General features: G+C 42.3%; 1 long non-coding RNA gene across 1 annotated transcript; it reads left to right on the top strand.

Annotated features, from left to right (window-relative positions):
* Nucleotides 1-6,678: 6,678 nt before the first annotated feature.
* LOC108350469 (uncharacterized) lies at nt 6,679-11,541 on the top strand. The gene is made up of 4 exons (XR_001837254.3): nt 6,679-7,072; nt 9,387-9,546; nt 10,081-10,146; nt 11,394-11,541. It is a non-coding gene; the product is annotated as an uncharacterized LOC108350469 (long non-coding RNA).
* Nucleotides 11,542-21,043: the final 9,502 nt, after the last annotated feature.

Below are 21,043 nucleotides of genomic sequence, written 5' to 3'. Positions count from 1 at the left end.
TGGTGAAAGGCATTGGGTTTGGCACAGCGAGGATAAACACACCAGATACTGAAGAATCTGAGGTCCGGTCAACACCTCCCACTTATTGCTTTCAGGATAGAATGGAGGGGGCATTGTAGTCCACTTGGAGAGGACACATAACCCAGCCTTACAAGGCACCATTTCATGTGACAAAAAGGAAGATCAAGGACAAAGGTTAGGTTCAAAGCGAAGAATTTGTGCCTCAGCAGATCTGAGCTTGGGGCAGGATGCAGCTTAGAACCACAGTGCAGGATATCTTTATTCCTTTTTCAAATAAGAGCCAGCGGTGAATTTTTAATTCAGTTTTAGTTTTCTCCAAGAAGAGTAATTTTTTTCTGCTTCACAGAATAAACTACTTTTTAATCTTAGGTGAGGTTTTCCCTTGGATCCTACTCCTTATTCACAAATCTGTGGCAATATACTTTCTAGTGTTTTCTTTCTCACCATCAATATTTCTGTGGGTATCTTTAATTCACTTTGCATCTCAATTTTGCTCCCTCCCAAGACCCCCTAATACTGTCTCTCCCCCTCCCCTATTCTCTTCTGAGGGGGTGGAGTCCCCCTGAGTATTCCCCCTACCTTGTCACATCAAGTCTCTGTAGGGGTAGGTGCATCATTTCCCACTAAGGCCAGACAGGACAGCCCTGTTACAGGATGGTACTCCACAGACAGGCAACAACTTTAGGGACACCCCCACTCCAGTTTTGGGGGACCCACATGAAGACCTAGCTTCACATCTGCTACATATATGTGGGAAGGCTGAGGTCCAGCTAGTGTATGCTCTTTCATTGGTGGTTCAGTTTCTGTGAGCCCACAGGGTCCAGGTTAGTTGACTCTGTGGGTCTTTCTGTAGAGTACCTATCCCCTTCAGGGCCCTCAATCCTTCTTCCAACTAAGAAGAATAATCTTTACTTATATTCTTTGAGCTCACTGATAAGGTTTCAAGTCAGAGAAACCTTGTTCAGTTTTCTGGCATGCATGATACATTTTGCTTTAGACAACCCAATAGGTAATTTTCTCCTCCATAGGATTAGAGTAATGAAAACATACTCTGCTATCACTGGGAAGGCTGAACAGGCTAGTGGGCAGAGCAAGAATATGTTGCATATCAGCCGGCCAACAATTGCACCTGTCCTTTCAATTCTTGTAAAAAGTAGAGCATGCTCATTTCCAAAAGAAGCTTGAAATTGAACCCAGTAGAAAGGTTGGAGGATTTCCTTTTGTGGCTAATTTGACAGCTCCGGGAATATTTTAGGAGGCAAAGACCATAATTTAAAGTGTCTTGACATCAATAAATATTTCCTTAGCATTTAGCTGTAAGAGCTCTGAATCCTCTGTGTGTTCAGAAATTTCTGATTTAAAAATAATGTGGTGCTTTGGGAGTCTGCGGACGGACATGAACGTCAGAGAGGCCAGGCACCGACGGTTTTCCACCCTGAGGTTGATATACACCGTGTGTGTGTGTGTGTGTGTGTGTGTGTGTGTGTGTGTATAGATGAGGAAGGAAGAACGGTTGGTCTCTGTCACCCCATTCAGGTCGATGTCTCTTTGGCTACAGTTGGAAGAGGCTAAGAAAGAATATTGTTTCTGGTCTTGACTAAGGCTACCATCGCCACAGGCAAATTTCGGTCATTCAGAGGACAACTTCAGTGCTTCCATGGCTGCAGTGCTCACCCTCCTGGACCAGCTGTTTCCTATGTTTTCTACCTTGAAATGATAAATTTAGACCAGGCATTTATCCCCGAATAATTATTACTGGAGTTGCTAGAAAATTACCAAAAATACATTTGACATAAGTCCTAGATTGAACAATCATCTTTTCTGCGGTTCACTTTAGTTCCGGCTCAAACATCAGTCTCTTAGAAGACAGTCTACCTGCCTCACTCACCCACTGTCCTCTCTCCTGTGTCCATTCCAGGCTAAATACATCACGTGCAAGCTGTAGCTTGTTGTCTAAGAAAAACCACACTACTAAAACAATTTGCAAGTAAACATTTAAAAATGACAATAGTTTTTCTTTTCTCTTTTCTTTCTCTCTCCCCACTTCTATCACAGTCTGTTCTCCACCCTTTCACCAGAATGTTTTCAAGAAGTGATGCTGATCACATCTCTGTCCTACTTGAAATCCTTCACTGGCACCTTCCTGTCCCTGAAATAAATCCTGAATGGCACACGAGGGTTTTTGTGAGCTGGCTGCTGTTATCTCTTTAGCCTCGCCTTACTCTGTCCACTCTAACTCCCTTCTTTCCTGGCACTGGATTTCTCACAGGCAAGCTCTGATGTTCCCAAGATTGCCCTTAAGCACAGGTGACCTCTGCCTAGCAGTCTATTTTTGTCAGATGCCTCCCTCAATACCAATGTATCCAGTACTTGGTTCTGACAAGGAGGCAATGTAGACATCACTTCCTGGGACCCATGCCTTTCCTGTGCATTCCCAAATGCATCTATGTTACTCTTCTAACTGTTCGAGCCATCTGCAAACCCTGTCGAGGTTGTTGTTGTTGCTGGTTCAACTTTTACTTTTTAAATTGTGTGTGTGTGCAACTCTGTGTGTGTGTGTGTCTGTGTGTGTGTGTGTGTGTGTGTGTGTGTGTGTGTGTTTTGCACAAAGCCAGAGGACTGAGCCACTGGACATGGGTTTTGGAAACTGAATTCAGATCTTGTGTAAGAGCAGTACCTGCTCTAAGCTCTGTACTGCATCGCCTGCACCTTCATCAAGGTTTTCATTTCTTTAGAACAATGCAGATTCAGGAATACTCTAGAGTTCAAGTGACTCTAATAAGCATCTCGAGTTGAGAAATGTTTTCCTAGATATCTCATATACCCCCCTACCTCACAATGTTACTGAGATAACCTTCAAGATAGGCACCGGCTCAGCACCATGTGCCGGTGCCTTGGCTTGACCCAGCCTAGCAGGCAAATCCACACTGCTCACAGCACATTCTGTGAAGCAACACTCACATCCCTCTAGCCTATCCCAGCTCTCCCTAGACTTGCTGTATCAGAAGCTGTGTCTGAACAGATCCCCAGGCAATTCATGTATATACTAGAGCCAGAGAAGCCAGAGCCCAGAATAGAAGGAGTGCTGAGCAGAAGTCTTCAGAGAACAGAAGTAAAATTCTTCTTTCTGTCTTTAGGTGCACAGCAGCATAGAGCAAAAGGCATATTAACATCAACTTTTAAATAAACCCTTCTGAAATTGACCAGGATTGTATTTGTGAAGTTTGAATGGTGTTGTGGGTATCTAGCATTAAACGAGTCTAGGTTTCTGTAGCCTTTTGGGTAGAAATGTCACTTCTACATAAGAGTGTTTGAGAGCCCAAACAATCCTGTACGATCTACACATATTGAACTAAGAATGATGCATTATGGGAATCCATAGCCAAATTGCATTTATTGAGAACTTACTATGTCCACATTACCATGCTAAGTTAGTATATATTAATTCATTTAACCTTTCAAATAACCCCCAAAGTGCTATGATTATCTCCATTATAGACTAGAAAGAGAAATAAAGCAGGAAAGAGACAAGTACTTTTAGCAGTAAAATCCAGAAGCAAAAAAGTAAACTTGTCCATCCTAGAGCTTGCAGACGAACTGAAACAGAAAGACAAATGGTTGCTCCAAAGAAGAAGGTACAGAGGCCCCCGAAACAACTGCGTTTTAAACATTAGGTTAAAAGTCCTCCAGTGTTCCCCCAACAATTAGAAGAGCCAGAATTAAACAGAATGGTTGCTGTGCCAACCCACAGAAGTCAAATATAACCAGCCAGTAAATTAGAGTAAACATTTAGGAATCCCTTGCATGTGGCGCACGACTCCACCCACCCTTCTTGGCACAAGCCAAGACGTTGATTATACGAACCCCACTGGCATGCCCTTGTGCGAGTCATTCAGAATATCCTCCTGGCTTCTCAGTGTGAACATGACCAGACTCATTTGAGTAATTTGGCACATTATGGTGATGACTCAATAGTGCAGACCAGGGCAACAGCTCCAGTCCGGGCTCTCTCCACCCTCAGTGGCTTCTTTTGTTCAATCACCTGGTATACATGAAAGGAGAATAAAAATATTTGGCAAAGGGACAGGGATAACAGGGATAAAGGTCACTTTCTCAGGACTGGGATTTCCCAAAGTCCCAAAGAACCAATTGGCCTACTACATTTAATTGCAATTAATTCATATGTTTTGGGAAATGTATCTGATCTAGAGTTTTTGGCCATGTGTTCTCAGGCTGGAAGAGGCGGGGAGGAGAAGACACCTTATAGATGCTTATAGGTGCTTATATTTGGAGAAGACTTTATGGCCTACATTCACTAGACAATCAGTTCAACTCATCTCTCCCAGCACTTCATCTTAGTCACTGTCACCCCCCGCCCCCATCAATACAATGAGGTTTCACACGTTAACCCAATTTGTAGCAGGGGAGTTTCCAATGAACACTCCCTGAGCGTTGGTCAGAAGTGGAAGCCATAAACATGCATATGGTTTTGCTTTTCGCTGAATCAGAAACACTCTTGTTGCCAGGCAGCTTCTGACCAGAGAACTACTGGGCTGTGGTCAGAGTCCACTGGTGGACACAGACAGAACAACTCAGGCATTTTATATCAGCGTCTGCAACCCTGGGAATAGATTCTTAATTTAAAACTTAACATTATAGGTGTCTCTAATTCACCTCACAACTTTCTTTGGAATCATCCAGAGGGCTGTTCATGAACTCATAGCCACGATTGCTGAAGGAAACATAGAAGATAGTCTGACCGAGGTTCTTTCTTTTATAGGCAAAGAAATTGGGTTATAAAGACCTTGGCAATTTGCCAGTATTATGCAACAAATGGCCGAGTCACAGGAAATTTTGGGTTTGATGCCCTTGTTAAGTGCTAGTTCTACTGCTGGGCTAGACTGTGGGTACCTGAGTACTAAGTTCCAGAGAGGTCCCCCTTAAAGATACAGCTTTCTTTGCTATTCTTTTGTATGTGTTTAGTTGAAATCTTAATTAGCTTTCTATTTCCATGCTAAAACAAACACCAGGACCAAGAGCAACTTAGGAATATAAAAAATTTATTTCAGCTTATTTTTAGTCCCGATCACAATATATCATTAAGAAAAGTCAGGTCAAGAACCTGGAGGCAGGAACTAAAGCAGCAACCACAGAAGAACACTATTTGCTGATTAGATCCCCAAGGCTTACTCAGGTTGTTTTTTTATGCCACCAGGACCACCTGACCAGGGGTGGCACCACTCTTAATGGGCTTGACCCTCCCATATCGATCCTTAATCAAGAAAATGCACTACGGACTTGCTATAGGCAATCGGAGGGAGGCATTTTCTCACCCGAGACTCCTCTTCCCAGAGAACTCTAGCTTGTGTCCATTTGATACAAATACTGTCCGGGATAGAAACAAAGAAACTGCATCTCAAGTTGTGTCCTAGATATGTCAATGTGTGTTCCACAATGGGTCAACCTGCACAAAACATACCAGAATCGGATTTTTCCATAGTATATGAACAAAAGTTGTGAGACAGTTCTAAGGCAGATAAGGAAAATTTTGTGGTTTGGGGGTCCTTCTGACTGATTCTGCAAGAAGCGCTTCTTAAAATGTTGACTTTCCTGAAAGCATTTTGTTCTTTTCGTCATCAGAATGTTCTTATGGTCAAAAACAGGCCACTTTCTGCTTAGTCAGCTCAGACAATGTTAAAGGACTTTGAATCTAAGCCCATACTCACTCAGAAACATGCTTACCCATTAACTGAATGTGTGTGTATTTTTTGATCCCTTGGTTAATTACATCTTAGGTGCTATGACAGAAACATAAACCCAGTGATGGAAGACATCTCTCACAGCTCTGGGGAATGCCTATTCATAAACCACAGAGACTTTTCTACTACCCAACTCTCCCTACTTTTCTCCTCTCCCTAGGTCTCACAGCATCCCTGGGACTATAGGATGTTCATAATGACCTTGTTTATTCATTGAGATTCCATGGCTCTCCTTTTAAGCCACAGGTATGAGCAGAAGAGGTAGAGGAGACCACCATCAATCATGGTCAAAAACATGAGACTTTCATTTACAAGTGTGCAACTAGCATTCTTCATTGAGACTTTCATACCCATTTACAAGTGTGCAACTAACATTCTTCGTTGAGACTTTCATACCCATTTACAAGTGTGCAACTAGCATTCTTCGTTTATTTTAACAAATGTAAGACTTTTACTCATTTATTTATTAATTTGTTTTAAATTATTTAAATAGAAATGGATTCTTCATGACAAAGACACAATGTTTTGAAAGAAAGTATTCTAGAGTCAGCTCACTAGTGTTGATAAAATAAACATTCTTGAGAGAAATTGGAAGGTAATAATACTGTTTGTGGGACTCAACCCTCATTTCTGTCCAGAGAGCCACTCTAGTCCATCTCCTGAGCCTCAAAGAGCTTTTTCAAGAATGGTCCACATACTTATTAAGACTAAGGTATTAGGGACTGGCAACAGCTTAGCAAGCAGTAACACTTAGACTAGCTTGAGTTAGAGTTCTAAGAATGATAGGGCTGTGCAGAGCTGAGTGAAAGAAGAGTGTGGAGTGTGTGTTTCACAAAAACTTAGAGGTGTGAGAAAGCCATATGGAAAGTTACTAGATATGATCAAAATATATTTAAGAAATTCTCAAAGAATAAATAAAATATTGCATGAGTCTCTCTCTGTCTCTGTCTCTCTGTTTCTGTCTCTCTGTCTCTCTGTCTCTCTGCCTCTCTCTCTCTTTCTCTCTCTCTCTGTGTGTGTATGTATGTGTGTGTGTGTGTGTGTGTGTGTGTGTGTGTGTCTGTGTCTGTGTCTGTGTCTGTCTGTGTTTAAAAAGGATAAGCAGATATACTCTGTATGGATGGATACAGCGGTTCCAGTGCCAGGATGGGTATTTCCTTGTGAGTTCTTGCCCAAAGAGGAACCAGAGGCACTTGAAAAATTCAGGGGATTGCCATTGTTTGTCTCTTCAGGAGCAGCTGAAAAATCCAAGGGGACTTATGGAATATCACAGCACACTAGAAGATATATTGGTATGGATCATAATGTTTAAAATCTTAGCATGTGTGTCTCTATCCCTGTCTCTGTGTCTCCCTATGTCTCTCTCTCTCTCCCCTTTCTCATTGTTGTGAGAATTTGGGCCCAAGGGTGTGGCTGGAAGGGAACCAGGTGACATCTACTTCATACCTCCTCACAATCTCCCAGTGACAAATCAAGTTAGATTCCCCCAAAGTTCACCTTGAGGAATCAATGAATTTATTAGGTGTCCTTACTAGCCCAGCCATGAACCCACATGTAATTAAGGCAGAAATGCACAAAACTGGTCAGGAGGAATAGCTGGATACTCCAAACACCTCATTGTCTGAAGGAATGTGAGCATCCCCAAGCCCAGCTATGATTTTTTTCCAAGTGGGCATAGTTTATCTAAGGAAAATGATGGCAGCTTGGTTTGGTGTATAGTTGCATAACACACACACACACACACACACACACACAGACACATGCAAACAAGCATGCATACGTGCACAAACATAATTTGGTTGGCAGCATCATGCCTCTTCTACATATCTCATCATTAATCCCCCAAGAGAACAATGTTATTTTTTCTTGTTATATTTGTACAAATATACTGTGGTAAGAAAACCAGGAGTTTTAACATCAACACAACATGATTCTCTAAATTCACTGCTCAAAATCAAATTGTGTCAGTTATCAAAATGTCTTCTATATGTCCTTCATTCTCTTTTCCAGATCCTAATACCAATCCACATTTTGTTGTCATTTCTTTTCATACCCATTTAAAATTTCTTTTGTATTGTCTTTGTCTTTCATAATACTGACACTGAAGTTTCATAACACTGGATTTGAAGGTGGATATTATCTCAGACAGGTACACACTTAATGGAATCTCAGTGCCTCGGTGTATATCATATGCAAGCTATACCTATGAGTATGCAGTTCATGAATACACTATTATTAGCAGAGTACATGGTTTGTGTTAGCAGATGTACATTAGTATATTACTATGTAAAGAGAAGGAAGAACAAAGAATTTGCCATTTTAGAAACAATGCAGTTAGATAATATATTCTTTATATTCCTTCCTCAACAACTTGATGATGACCAGAAATTATTTACATCCTCTATTAAAGAGAATATGTTTGGTATTTATATAAATAATCAATAAACAACTATTTTCTACTACTACATACTCTAGGGTCAAAACATTACTAAATCAGTTTTACATCCTAGAGGAGAGAGCTGCAAAAGCACGAAACACTGACAACAGCCTACCTTAGTGTCACAAAAACTGGTGACAGGAGCCAAGAAGCCAGGGTTTCAGTCGCTGTCTGAAATTATCTATGGCAAGATGCCAAACCCCCTGGAGTTCATTCTCGTTATCTATAAAATTAAGGGTTTGTACTACATGCTCCAAGATGCCTCTTCCAGCTCAGTAACTCTATGAAGAGTTCAGATCTACAGCATTTGGAAGTTGAGCCAATCAATACTAGCCTGGGCAACAGTTCAGAGAGTGGTCCATTATGTACACTGCACTCATGGGAAGTGCCGTGGATGAGCTCCAGTAGGAGGGAGAGTCATGAAGAATAGGAAGGGATTTGTTAAGTGGAAAGAGGATAACAGTGTGTATAAGCCAGAGGACCCTGATTACCAACCGCCCCCCAGCAACATTCATCCAGATAGTTAGCCTCTTTTGCTATCCAGTTACCATGGAGATGCAGCAAAGCCAGTGGTGGTGATGAATATGCACACATGAACAAAACAGTGAATTCAGTTTAACTGATAATTTGCAGTGGCCCTATAAAAAATATTTTTATATTATCTTGCAGTCATGTGCATAAATGAAACTACATATTCACGCCATTTCATTGCTATTTTTCTTTTTACAAACAAATTGTTTATAACTTAGGGTATGGTTATGTGAGTGTATATATATGTATGTGCCAAGGCCCACATGTAGAGGTCAGAAGACAACCCTCATCATTAGTTCTCTTTTACAGTATGGGGTTCTGGGATCAAATCCAGGTCACAGGCTTGGCAGCAATCCCTTTTAACTGCTGAGTCATCTTGAGAGTCCCTTTTTGATTACCATTTTGCAGATGAGAGACTAGAGCGCAGACAACTCCGACTCCTGCATTTCCAGTGTCTGGGTTGATGTCTGGCTTTTTCTGATCCTAAGTCCAACTGATCTGCAGTAGTTCCTGAGAAACTATTAGCCTCCAACTTTACACATGGCAAAATCGGGCCCCAAAAGACATGATTGACTTTCCTAGTAGAACTGTTTCTAGGACTTACACTTGTGCCATCTGTGTTCTCCGCATTTGTATAGGCATGTTCGTTGATCCTTCAAGTGATGCCTCCCTTTGCAAAGATCATGTTGCTCTTGAAATCTGAGGTGAAATCTGAAGAATCCTACAATAGATCTGTACATCAGGTGCAACACCACTGTCGGCTTCAGTAAGAAGCTCTGGAAAAGCAACAAGTACACAGTGAGCATGTCTGCTTTCAAGCTCTACATGTGAAACAATACTGAAACCCACTGAAAATTACTATTGAAAGGGTTGGGGATTTAGCTCAGTGGTAGAGCGCTTACCTAGGAAGCGCAAGGCCCTGGGTTCGGTCCCCAGCTCCGAAAAAAAAAAAGAACCAAAAAAAAATTGCTATTGAAAAAGTAAAATTAAAATTGCTAGTAACAACAGTGCTTCACGCATCTCTGGGATCTCCTATTATGATGTTAATACCAGAAAGGTTGTTTTAATGTTTTAAACATAAGAAATCAGAGTTGTTTTAAACACTGAGAGATTATGAACAAAGTTTACATATGGGTCATAGAAAATACAAAGGTTAAAACTACTCAAAGGGCATGGGGACAAACTTCACATGCTTTCTGGGCTGTTTTTGAGGTGGATGGTCTTCAGAGGTGGCAGTGATTGTGCATGTGTGCATAAGAAGGATGTGCATGTGTGTTGTCATTTTGAAGTAGTTGGACTTTTAAAATGTTTCATGTTCTTTGTGTTTTTAAGACACTTGTAGACATCATGGAAGAAGGTTGTAAATCTGCACAGAGATTGACGCTGTCAGTTATGATGGTAGGTATTGTGCTTATTCTCACCTAGCAACATACTCTTTTTCTTTCCTCCTTTCTGCCCCCTTTCTCCCCCTCTCTCCGTCCCTTCCCTCTCTTTCTTCCTTCCTTCCTTTCTTCCTAGCTTTCTGCCTGCCTGTGGTGGCTAGTTTTATGTCAACTTGACACAAGCTAGAGCTTTCTGAAAGGAGGAAACCTCAATTGAAAGAAAATGCCTCCATAAGATCCAACCATAGAACATTTTCTTAGTGATTGATGTGGGAGGGTCCAGCCTGTGGTGAATGATGTCACTCCTGGGCTGCTGGGCCTGAGCAGCATAGGAAAGCAGGCTGAGCAAGCCATGAGAAGCTAGCCAGTAAACCTCACCCTTCCATGGTTTCTGCATTAGCTCCTGCCTCCAGGTTCCTGCTCTGAGTTACTATCCTCACTTCTTTAGATGATGAGCAGCTACATTGAAATGCATGCCAAATAAATCCTTTCCTTCTCCACTTGCTTTTGGGTCATGGTATTTCCTCACAGCAATCCGAACACACACCAAACCATTAGTTTTCCCCTCTATTTTTCTACCTCATCTCTTTTCTACCTTTATCTCTTCTCTCTTTCTTTTCCTTACCCCATCCCCCCTCCCTCCTTCCCTCTCTCTATCTCTCTCAACCTCCCTCACGTTACATTATCTAAGTCAGCAAATTTTATTCAGGGGAAAATAAACATGTACCAATGCACAGTTTTAAGAAGCATCAAACCAAGTCCTACAAAAATAATAGAATTCAAAAACTTCATTTCCAGTTAGATGGAAAAGACTTAATGTATCTGCCTTATAATATCCTACTACATTTAGAGTATATAGTAATCTTATACTTATCTACTTAGTGACGCCCAAATAAAAAGCATGCACTTTGCTTTTTATTAAAAGTTAAATTCTATTTGTTGAAATAGGATTCATTAAATATATATTTCAAATTAAACTTATACAGTGTTATTTCCCCTTGGGTTTGATGGTAAAAATCTGCTCAATGCCATGGTTCCCATAACAATTTACCACCCACAAATGTAGTAGCTTTGTATGACACAGATTTATAACAGGTCTGCTGAGCACAAGCCCTGGATAAGCTTCCCAGGGTTAAGGGCAGGATGTGGGTAGCAGTGGTTCCTTTCTGAGGTTTGAGGGAAGAGTGTTTCCTCCCCTCTCCTAGTAAAGCACATCATACATTTCATTTAGCCCTCGTGTGAGTTATTTCCACTTTCTTACAGGTGAAGACACTAGGGCACAGAAGGGCAGAATATGCAGCCCGGGACACACGACTCAGCTCATTAGTACTCAGTTCTGTGATTTGAAACCCACAATAACTTTCCTCTCCATCAAAGCCATATAATAAAAATCAAACACAAATGATCCTAACACTGTATGTAGTCGCACATGTCTATAATCCTGGTACTTGAGAAGGCTAATATGGGTAGACTGATCAAAACTTGAGACTAGCAAGAGCCAATTAGTGGGACCCTATCTAAAAATAAACAAGCAAAACACACTGTGAATTGTTTCTCTAAAGAAATGCTACTTTAAAGAAACATATCTTTAGAGAAAATAAAATACAACTCTCACAATGTTCTGTAATACTTAACTGGCATTAACTAATAAATCATTCCATCAATATAATCCCTAATCATCGACCAAAACAAGAGGATTTATTTATAAAATTATAATGCTCTAATATAAAATATTGCTGACCTTCAACAGACAAATGAACAGTTATATGGAGATATACATTTCTGGAGATATACATTGTTTGTTTGTATGCTTGCATGTTTTGCTGGGTATAGTAATTTGGGCTTCCTGCATGCTAAGGTAAATCCCTAGCCCTGAGTGATTTGTTTCTTTCAAGTAGATCAGAGTTTCTGCAACAGCTCTTTTTTCACAATGAATTGGGGTTTGCTTTTTCCACTCAAAGCATAATGATATCAAACACTAATGACTAAATGATTATGTGTTTGGAATTCACAAATAACAATTCATGAGTAAAATTTTATTTGTATACTTGATTATAAAAAACTCTTTTTTAAAGATTTATTTATTTTATTAATATGCGTACACTGTAGCTGTCTTCAGACACACCAGAAGATAGCATTGGATCCCATCACAGATGGTTGTGAGCCACCATGTGGTTGCTGGGAATTAAACTCAGGACCTCTGGAAGAGCAGTCAGTGCTCTTAAATGCTGAACCATCTCTACAGCCCTAAAAAAAATTCTTACAAGGATATTAACAGGCAAAAATTACAACAAACAACTATACTAAAGTAGTTTAAAATCACTGTTATTATACCTGTTATTAAACGGTAAACAACTCAACAATTTGGCTAACTACATACACACACACACACACACACACTCACACACACTCACACACACACACACACACACACACACACACACACACTCCCCTGAGAGATGCATCATTGGGTAATCCCATCATTGTTTAAACATCACAGCATGTACTACACAAATCTAGTTGATATAGCCTGAAATACTGGGCTAAATGCAACGTCTATTGCTCTTAGGCTATAAACCTCTCTAGCATGTATTTTATTACATACTGCCAGAAATACCATGATAAATATGTGTGTATCAAAAATATATAATATACAATAAAATCCTACGTCTTAGCTTTCAGGCCCACTGTACTCTGAGGCCCCTGTATTATGTGCAAGCCATTGCTGTGAAAGACTCTGACAGATAATGGTTGTTTTGTCTATGTTTTGTGAATCAACAGTGGCTATATCCCTCAAGCTCTCTATAATAAATTTCTTTATCATCCCTTAGCTATTATGTGTTTGGTATGTCTCTCAATCCCAGACTCCTCTGTAGGCATACATTTTTTGCAACACACTTTTAATAAGGGTTCAACTTCTCCTGTCTGAAGAGTCTACCAGCAGAGGTAGTAGAAGAGAAAAGTCATTGGGATGTGGGGGAAGTAGACCTGTTTAGCAAATAGTTTGTTGGAGATAAGCTCAGTTATCTTTGGCCCCAGTCCTACAGCAAACACAAATAGGACTCATCAGCTGCAGGCCAGTTCTCTGGGCAGGCAGTGCTCTGGCGTGAACCAGCAGCCACAGCTCAGTTCTTTCAGCAAGCAGACACCAGGCAGCTGTAGTTTCCTTAATCCTGAAGAAACCACCAGGGTCGTCAATGAGGTCTTGGAAGCAGCAAAACTACCACAGGAACTTCAGGAACAGTTCTTGGGTAAGTTTCTCTTAATGGCGGCATTACCACAAGTTGAGCTCAACAACGCTGTGATGGTTTGTATATGCTTAGCCCAGGGAGTGGCATTATTAGAAGGTATGGCCTTATTGAAGTATGAAAGGCTTTGTTGGAGTAGGTGTGTCAGTGTGAATGTGGGCTTTAAGACCCTCATCTTAGCTGCCTGGAAGTCAGCATTCTGCTAGCAGCCTTCAGATGAAGATGTAGAACTCCCAGCTCTTCCTGCACTATGCCTGCCTGCATGCTGCCATGTTCCCGCCTTGATGATAATGGACTGAATTGAACTTCTGAATCTGTAAGCCAGCCCCAATTAAATGTTGTCCTTACATAAGAGTTGCCTTTGAAATGGTGTCTGTTCACAGCAGTAAAACACTAAGACAGAACTTGGTACCAGGAGTGGGATATTGCTGTGATAGGGCTGACCATGCTTTTGTTTGAAAAATGTAGATTTTGAGATTTTGGATTTCGACATCAGTAAAATGCTTTAAGTAGAGCTTAATGGGCTATCCTAGTAGAAATTTGGAAGACTCTACCTTCAGTCTCCGCTCTAAACTTTGCCTCCATATCCCCTCCTATGAATATTTTTGTTCCCCCTTTTAAGGAGTGAAGCATCCGCATTTTGGTCATCCTTCTTCTTGAGCTTCATATGGTCTGTGGATTGTATCTTGGGTAATTCGAGCTTTTGCGCTAATATCCACTTGTCAGTGAGTGCATACCATGTTTGCTTTTCTGTGATTGGGTACCTCACTCAGAATGACATTTTCTAGTTCAATTCAGGAGCAGAGATGGAAGGAATGGTCATTCAGAGCCTGCCCACATGTGATATATATATATACACAGTCACCAAAACTAGATAAGATTGATGCAGCTAAGAAGTGCATGCTGTGGTATGCACTCATTGATAAGTGGCTATTAGCCCAAATGCTTGAATTACCCTAGATGCATAGAACACATGAAACTCAAGACGGATGATCAAAAGGTGAATGCTTTACTCCTTCTTTAAAAGGGGAACAAGAATACCCTTGACAGGGAATAGAGAGGCAAAGATTAAAACAGACACAGAAGGAACACCCATTCAGAGCCTGCCCCACATGTGGCCCATACATATACAGCCACCCAATTAGACAAGATGGATGAAGCAAAGAAGTGCAGGCCGACAGGAGCCGGATGTAGATCGCTCCTGAGAGACACAGCCAGAATACAGCAAACACAGAGGCGAATGCCAGCAGCAAACCACTGAACTGAGAATAGGACCCTCGTTGAAGGAATCAGAGAAAGAACTGGAAGAGCTTGAAGGGGCTTGAGATCCCTTATGAACAACAATGCTAAGCAACTAGAGCTTCCAGGGACTAAGCCACTACCTAAAGACTATACATGGACTGACCCTGGACTCTGACCTCATAGGTAACATTGAATATCCTAATAAGATCACCAGTGTAAGGGGAAGCCCTGGGTCCTGCTAAGACTGAACGTGATTGTTGGGGGGAGGGCGGCAATGGGGGGAGGATGGGGAGGGGAACACCCATAAAGAAGGGGAGGGGGAGGGATTAGGGGGATGTTGGCCCGTAAACCTGGAAAGGGAATAACACTCGAAATGTAAATAAGAAATACTCAAGTTAAAAAAAAAAACTGGGCCAGACTCCAGACTCCCCATCCCTTCCCACACTCTCACTCTAGAGCAACTAGAGCTTCCAGGGACTAAGCCACTACCTAAAGACTATACATGGACTGACCCTGGACTCTGACCTCATAGGTAGCAATGAATATCCTAGTAAGATCACCAGTGGAAGGGGAAGCCCTTGGTCCTGCTAAGACTGAAACCCCAGTGAACGTGATTGTTGGGGGGAGGGTGACAATGGGGGGAGGGTGGGGGGGAACCCCATAAAGAAGGGGAGGGGGAGGGATTAGGGGGATGTTTGCCCGAAATGTAAATAAGAAATACTCAAGTTAGTAAAAAAAAAATAAAATAAAAAAATTTAAAAAAAAAGTGCATGCTGGCAGGAACCAGATGCAGATCTCTCCTGAGAGACACAGCCAGAGCATGTCCAATACAGAGGTGAATGCTAGCAGCAAACCACTGAACTGAGAACAGGACCCCTGTTGGAGAAATTAGAGACAGAATTGAAAGAGTTGAAGGGACTGGCAACCCCATGAGAACATTGCCAACCAACCAGAGCTCCCAGGGACTAAACCACTACCCAAAGACTATACATGGACTGACCCATGGCTCCAACTGCATATGTAGCAGAGGATGGCCTTGTTGGGCACCAATGGAAGGAGAAGCCCTTGGTCCTGCCAAGGTTGGACCCCAGTGTAGGGGAATGTCAGGGGGCAGGAAGGGGGAGTGGATGGGGAGGGGAACACCCTTATAGAAGAAGGGGAGGGTGATAGGATAAGGGGTTTATGTCCAGGAAACCAGGAAAAGGAATAAAATTTGAAATGTAAATTTTAAAAAAAAAGAAAGAAAGAAAGAAAGAAAGAAAGAAAAGAAACATGGAAGACTGTGGCTAAGACTTATTTGAAATAAGAAGACCTAGTCCAAGAGGTTTAAGAAGAGAAGAATTTCAGTATATGGCCTAGAGACTGTTTTTGTGATATTTTGTTGAAGAATGTGGCTACTCTTTGTCTTTGTCTGAAGAGTCTACCTGAAGATGAAATAAAGAGATTTATATTAATTGCATTGACAAAGGAAGTCTCAAAAAAGCCCAACAGAGATTTTGCTCCAGTCTCAGAAAGAGTGTTTTGAAGAAGCATAGCAAGCTGAAAAAGGAAAAATATGAAATATATGGTCAAGTATTAAAGGGGTACCAGGAAGTAGAAAGGAACTGAATTCTATGTTCTAGGGGATAATACATTAAGGGAATGGGGCTTTGGGCAAGATCCCACTCAGCTAAGTTTAGGTCCAAGCATGGTGCTACACACCTTTAATCTGAGGAGACAAAGCCAAGTAGATCTCTGATTTTAAGGCCAGCCTGGAACAGAGCAAGTTCCAAGTAGAGAAAAGCTTAAATCCAGGTGTGGCAGACCACACATTTAATGCCCGCATTTAGGAAATAGCATGCAGATCTCTGAGTTCAAAATTAGTCTATGGAGTAAGTTCCAGAATAACCAAGTTTAGAGAGAGAATAAATTTGTTGAAAATGGGGGTGGGGGAGATGTTCCAGCCACAGAAAGCAGCAGAACTCAGCAGTTCCACCAATGCAGCTCTGGCTTTTACAGTCAAGAAAGAAGGGACTACTGGGACAATTGATGTGGTCAGCTGGAGCTAAGAATTAGCAGTGATTAAGAAGAGACCAACATCACTGAGGAGAAATCTTCTGAGAAATGTTTTCTGAGAGGACAAAGAAGCTATGTTCCATAGGTAGCCAAGGTTGTACCTCGTGCTGCAGCTATACTTAATAAGTACTGTGTAAGAGTCACCCACGTGGTACTGGTTTTGAAGGCATGAAGGGATCAGGAAGAGCAGCTAAGGCTTGGCACTGTGAGAGGCCATGAAAGGACATCGGTGATGGTACAGTCTCACTTGCAGTTGATGGCCCACAACTGAAGGGGCCATGCCAAAAAGTTGAGGCTTGGCACCATGGTGAGAGCCTACGGTAGGATATTGCTGTAGCCTATTTGCAGCAGAAGACCCCAGTGTATTAGAGATGCCAGTACCATGGGATGATTACCAAGAACAGCAGTGGCAGTAGAGTGGATTAACCTGATCTTAGAGTGCTACAGAGGGCAGAGCTGGAGAAGTGATGCCAGCTCTTTGGAGGAACTGAGAAGATCATGTGTGGATTGCAGACATTGAAACAAAAAGCTGTAACATTGAAGTCGCCTTGGAGACCCCAAGATTTTTAGATACCAGAGCCATGGGCTATCTGCTGAGGAAAGCTGCTAACAGGGAGTAGACCCAGCCCAGGGAAAAAAAATGCTGCAATCAACAAAGAAGAAAAAGGAACTGGAGATCTGAAGACCGCTCTGACTTCAGACATGGAGATGCAGAGTTTGGAGTTTGCCCAGCTGGTTTCCTGTCTTGCTTTGGGGATTGCAGTTAAGTGATTGGATGAATCTCAGAAGGGACTTTGGACTTTTAACATTGTTGAGACTGCTATAGACTATGGGGACTTTGGAGGTTGGACTAAATGTACTTTTTAATTGTGCTATGGCTAGGTATGGCCCTCATAGACTCATGTGTTTGAACAAGCCTCTGGGGGCCAGGGAATGGAATTTGATGGTTTGTATATGCTTGGCCCAGGGAGTGGCACTATTAGAAGGTGTGGCCCTGTTGGAGTAGGGGTGGCCTTATTGGAGTAGGTGTATCACTGTGAGTGTGGGCTTTAAGACCCTCATCTTAGCTGCCTGGAAGCCAGTATTCTGCTAGCAGCCTTCAGATGAAGATGTAGAACTCTCAGCTCCTCCTGCACTATGCCTGCCTGGATGCTGCCATGTTCCTGCCTTGATGATAAATGGACTGAACCTCTGAACCTGTAAGCCAGCCCCAATTAAATGTTGTCCTTATAAGAATTGCCGTGGTCATGGTGTCTGTTCACAGCAGTAAAATACTAAGACAAATGCTATGTAAGGCAAACCAATACATGAGTGTCTTTAGCGAAGAATAGTGAATCAGAGCAAACCAAAGCAATGCTCAGTGCTCATCTCCCAGTGACTCTGTGGGGTCGAATTTATATTCCTTCATCACAGATCCTTTCATATGTTTGCTGTACCTAAACATCCTTTCATCTGTGTCTGCTTCAGGAAAACACTCTTTAACATGTTCGCTTTAGTAACACATCCTTTCACCTGTGTGACCCTGCAGAACATCATTTGACATAACTAACTTTCCAGAGAAACTAGAAGTTTCCACTCCAGTCCTCTTGTCACTCACTGAACGCACACGATGACCTTTGTCGGCTCATGCTGGATGCTTCAGACAGATTAGAAGACTTGATCTTTATTCTCAAGCAAGTAACGAAGAAGGGACAAAGCTGAAGGACACACAAGGCCATTGATGCAGGACACAAGACAACCATGGAGCAGAGGCTGTGCATGCTTGCCAGGCAAAGGAAAAAAGGCTTGGAGCAACATTTTTCAGGATGAGTGCTGTCAAGGGCCTCTATACGGATGTACCAAGAAGCCAGCATGCTCTCAGACTTGGATAAGTCAGCAGAGGGCAGATTGTGAAACTCCTTTATCTAGGTGAACAGATCTGAACTTGATCTTACGGGCCATTAGGCACCGTGAAAGGTTTGTAAATTTGAATGTGACACCACCCACCTATACCTGGGCAGCTTCAGACACCCTAGAAACATTCCTCCATACCTTTGTTGCATTCTCCCCATTTTAGAATCCTGTCAGCATGGTTAAAGAAAGGGAGAATGATCCTGGTACCAGGGATCCCCAAATTCCTTACCTCATACCAGTCAGACACAGCCCAGAAATTAAAGTCCTCTTATCTAGGCTCCTGTTTCTCTACCTAGGGATGTGGGAGTTGATTTTACTTCTTGCACTTAAGATGAGTTGGATTCAAGGACCCAATGTTCCATTTGCTTTGATTCCTTACATGCACAGATTTTCCTAAATGAGAATTCTTTGGGGTGGTGGCAGTGGCAAGGGCCACGGGGAGATGGATACTTTAGCAAAACAAAAGTCAGGTGGGGTACTCACCAGCGTGTGTCTTCTGTGTGTGTCTTCTGTCAAAGGCCTGAAAGCCACATGTGCATATACCCTGAAGTCATGCCTGAAATTATTAAACAGCAGATTTCGTGGGTCTTGGAAAATGTGCCCAGTGACTGTGTCACTCATTGAGCAACTGCCACAGTTGAGTCACCTACTGCTCTTGCTATGACCAACTTGATTTCTGCGTCTTCTCACAACAGAAAGCCAGTTGATGATCTGTTACAATGTCTGGGTTCCAGAGTCAAGATAAAAGGAGACTCATGTAAACTACATGCCCAGGGCTGAAGGATCATGTGACTTGGGTATCCTTTCACTACTGATGGTGGTTATTTTTATCTGTAATCCAAAGGTTCAAGAAAACTGGATAAACATGCTTGAGCAGAAAAGACATGCTCCTTGGCACTACCAAGCATTTCTTTCCTCCCTTTATGACCACCTGGACTGTGGAACTAACCCAGGCTTTGTAGGAAGAACCGCTGGGCCCAGGCCTCCAACAGGGAAAAGTGCCACTGGAACAAACAAAACTGAATGCTGCCATCTGCTGGGAGGAAATGGCACGCAGTGGAAGATGCTCCTTCAGCAGGGCAGAAAGAAATGAAATTGGAAGAAGCAAAAGTTATGGGGTCTGCTGAGCTGCTAAGAAAAATCCAAAGGGAAGCTTGGAGTGGTGGAGAGAAAGCAGAGGGTGTTATGGGTAAATGTAAATGCTCCTTAGCCTGCTCTCTTTCTACTCTACTTTTTAAAGCAAGAAGCAGAAGCCCAGGAGACATCAGTGTGCTTGCCGTGAAACAGCAGCTGAACCATTTGCCCAATTCTTGTTGAATTGTTTCATCTTGCATTCCTGCATAAGGCGTAAATGCAGAGGCCTCTGAATCCATGCTGCTTAGTTACTTGGGAATCTATGCATCGGTTGATCTTCAGGATGTATTTACTCAAATTCCAACTTGCTTCAGAGATTTCGAAGGGATGAGAATGTAGACCCTGGTGCCAGAAGTACAGGTGGATGAGTCATGTGGAGAAAGGATGGCACACGGAAAGCAGGAGTCTTAAGAAGGACAGGGCAAGCCATGGAGAACTGAGCGTACAAAACCATCTTCATCAGTGGTCACTGGAAGGTCTGTCCATCTCCACAGATGTTTGTTCTTTGATGAGTACTAGTGGTTTGGACTAATGCCAGAATGACTATACTATCACCAAAGGAAGGAAGCCAGAAAACCCCACTGAATGAAGGTTTGATACGTGGGCAGCTCCTGACTTTTTCTTCCTCTTACACATTATCAAACTAGCTGGAATAATCCTCATCTCCATCCCATGGTCTCCCTGGATCATGGCGCCACTCTCTTATCCAGCTTCCCTATGTTTAATTGGGGGATGCCTGGCAATCAGTGGGGCTTGTCCTAATACCATGGCAGCTTTAGGCTCCTTCTCCCTGTCTCCTTCACCAGGGCAAGAAAACTGTGGAAAATAAGCATTCTGCCTCCCACACTCTGGTACCACCTCTGATAAACATCCTGTCATATGCTCCAATACCATTTCAGGCCCTGTCCTTTGGCTGTTGTTTGCTCACTTCCTGGTACATTAACCTTCCACTTCTTTGATTTCTAATTAGACCAGCCCTCACAGTAGGACTTTACATTGGCTATTCCCGTCTGGATGGTTCTTCGGCTAGATGATCAAAGGGACACACAGTTCACCCTCCAGTCTTCCCTAAAATGCCAGCTTCATGTCAAGCCTACCCACATTTACACTTACAAACTTAAGAGCTCTGTCATGTTTATACATTTTTATGACGTGTGTCCCTTTAAACAGTCTACAGTTGCTGTTTATTCTCATGGGGATTCTGTTCCACACTGCAGAGCTAAATGAGGAAAGGTGAATAGAGGCCTGTGAGAGAATGAGTGGCCTTCTCACTCTCTGGATGAAGCAGACATTTAGTACATGGGTCCTTTCTCCCTTAAGATCCTGTTTGTTGGTCAGAGA

This window comes from Rattus norvegicus, chromosome 3, assembly GCF_036323735.1.
Source record: "Rattus norvegicus strain BN/NHsdMcwi chromosome 3, GRCr8, whole genome shotgun sequence".
Lineage (NCBI taxonomy): Eukaryota > Metazoa > Chordata > Mammalia > Rodentia > Muridae > Rattus > Rattus norvegicus.
The sequence above is the reverse complement of the archived record's forward strand: the minus strand, read 5'-3'. Positions and strand labels throughout refer to the sequence as shown.